The sequence below is a fragment of the Budorcas taxicolor genome, chromosome 19, assembly GCF_023091745.1.
Source record: "Budorcas taxicolor isolate Tak-1 chromosome 19, Takin1.1, whole genome shotgun sequence".
Taxonomy (NCBI): domain Eukaryota; kingdom Metazoa; phylum Chordata; class Mammalia; order Artiodactyla; family Bovidae; genus Budorcas; species Budorcas taxicolor.
In genome coordinates, this window is record NC_068928.1 from 47,035,591 (window position 1) to 47,038,682 (window position 3,092).

The following is a 3,092-nucleotide window of genomic DNA, read 5'->3' on the forward strand; positions in this document are numbered from 1 at the left end:
GGATTCTTTCCCTGGTGCTTATATACACTATGTTAGAGTGTGACAGCTTCATATGATGGAAACTCAAGTAAAGCGACTTAAACAAATAGTTTTTTTTTTTTTTTCCCCCTTTGGTTAACAGGAAATATGGATATAGGCAGTCCAGGGTTTATGGCATTCCCCCCATGCCATCAACACACTGGCTCCTTCTGTGTTTCTTCCCTGCTATCCTGGGAGGGTGGCTTTTGCTCTGTGGATTGCAAGATGGCTGTTTACTTCCCAGACATTTTAGGTTTTTTTCTTCTTCTTCTTTTTTTTTAGTAGCAAAACAGTAGTTTTCTTTCAGTCCTTGCTCCTAAGCCATATGCTTTTGTCTCATTGGTTACAGCTGGGTCACATGGCTGTTGCAGGGAGTCTGGGAAGTTTATTTTAGGCATTACAAATGCCTTATCCAAAATTAGTGTTCTGTTAAAAAGGAAGAAAGTGAGGATTTGCGGTAGGCCACTTTAGCAGTTGTTGGATGGTATGCAGTCACACAACTCTCCATTCCTTAAAGCAGCCTTGCAAGTTAGATAGTGTGTTGTTTGTTGCAGAGTAGAAACTGGGAGTCAGAGAGGCTAAGCAATTTTTTCAGAGTCATATAGCTAGTAATTGATAGAGTCAGGGTATGAATATATGTAAATCTCTCTCCAGTGACCATGCTCTTTCCATTACATGAGCGCTTTATACTGTCCTTTTAGCAGACTAAGTAAAGATTTTGTACAAATAGTATTTAAGATATCTTAATAAAATGTGATTTTTTTTTAGACTGGTTTGTTCCTATTTAAAAAATTATAGTGAACACCAGAGGTTTTCTGATGCTTGATCTTCTGGGTATGTAAAACTGATGAGATTCTTGTTATGTCAGAATCAAGATAAATTGTGAATGCTTTGAATAACTTTTTTGAGGTTCAGATAGAGAATTATCACGAGGACTGGGCCTGACTCTTCAAATTACCCTAGGCATAATATTATTTAATAAGCTGGGGATTGTCAGAAAGTGAATCATTTCATGTTTTGTTTTTTTTTTAACTGAGTTCATTAGTGTTCTGTGATTTATAATCACCAAAACACCTGAATACTGTTGCAGTTGACCCTTGAACAACATGGGTTTGAACTGCACAGATCTACTTGTACTTGGATTTTTTTTTCCAATACACATTAGAAGTTGGTTGAATCTTTGGATGAGGAACTGTGGATACAGAGGAGCTACCTAGATGGAGGGCTGACTATAAGTTACAGGTGGATTTTTGACTGCGCCGAAGTTATTCAAGGGTCAGTTGTATTTCTTAGCATATCTGACCAAAAAACCTAATATGTCAAACATAAAATGTCCCCAGTCTTACATTGATCAGTGTCCTCAAATTGGCAAAATAGTACCCATTTTGTTTTATATCCTTAAAATTTTTTGTTTGCAAATATTGTTACTTTATATACCTGTTAGGGCTGCATCTTTTTTCCCTTTGTAGTCTTACTGGTAACTAGTTATTAAAATGTGTTTGTGTAACTTACTTATAAAGATGTCAAAGAGCTTATAACAAGATATGTATAGGTGGATATATGACAACAAGTAGAAATTGTTAATTGGGAGAAAAGCCTAAATTCTCTTCTTCTCCATTCTCTTCCTCTGCCAGAATTCAAATCTCCTGGACCTCAAGATTTATAATTTGGTTGGGGAAGAAGGTTTGTCTTAAGGAATAGTGGGAATTTCCTTATCTTTCCCAGTGGGGAGTCTTTGAATGTCAGAATAATTAAACTTATCCATTCACAAAATATTTATTGAATTTTATATGCCAGACATGCTAAAGACATTTTAAAACGTTTTCTCATAGTATATAGGGAGGAAGTGATTACAGGCACAGGTTTGGGAGTTTGACAGGTCTGAGTTCACTTGTTTTGTTTGCTGGGTGTGTGATTTGTGGCAAGGTATTTGATCCCTGGAAGCCTCAGTTTTTTCATCCCGTAAGACTCATTTCATAGGGTTTTGCGATTAAATGAATACACCTAAAATGCTTAGCCCAGTTTCTGGCTAAGTGAGCATTTCAGTAATTATTATCTGCTGAAGTGATGCTGATGAAGATGTAGTAGGGAGTAAATACAGTGGCGGGAAAGTGAAGGGTTTCTTTTTGGGGGGGTGAGGTGGGGACAGGAGACTAAAACGTAGGAATAAGAGAAATAACATGATTAGAAAAGCATATTAGGAAGATTGACATCCTCCATGGTTTATATAGGTGAGGTGAGGTGAAGCCGCTCAGTCGTGTCCGACTCTTGCGACCCCATGGACAGTAGCCTGCACCAGGCTCCTCCGTCCATGGGATTTTCTAGGCAAGAGTGTAGAGTGGGTTGCCATTTCCTTCTCCAGGGTATCTTCCTGACCCAGGGATTGAACCCAGGTCTCCTGCATTGTAGACAGAAGCTTTACCATCTGAGCCACCAGGGAAGTCCTAGTCAACATAATACATCTCTACTAAATATAATCTTTTCGATTGACCCGTGGTATTTTGGCTTGATGAGAGCAATAATTTTTCTTGCAAGTAAGGGACAACTCTCTGGGAAATCAGATTACTTTGGTCTCAGAATGTCTTAGACTGGACCTGTTTTCTTGCTTTAATTGCTTTTTTGTAGATTTTCTTCAGCTTTCCTCATACTATACTTACACTTAAGCTTACCCTGTACAATAATGAGGTATTTTTCTGATTGTGTGTTGAGAACAGCAGTGGTGTTCATGTGTAAGAACGATTTTTGAAGTTTAAATGCAGTTGATGTACAATGAGTTTGTAACTTCAGGGGCAGCTCTGAAGTTCTTTTCAAAACACAAAACCAGTGCCAGCTCACACTTCTTCAGCATGCCCAGGAACTGAGCATAGAGGCAGAAAGACGCAAGGTTCTCTACTTCCTTCACAATGGAGAAAAGAAGACGTGGTTTTTATGTAAACTTTCCCTTGAAATTTATCTCAGAGAAGCTATGAAAAATTATTTTACTTATGCAAAAGTCTACTCTGGGAAGGTGACATTTTTTACAACTTCATTTCTTTATCATGGCTGTGCTGGGTCTTCGTTGCTGTGTGCAGGCT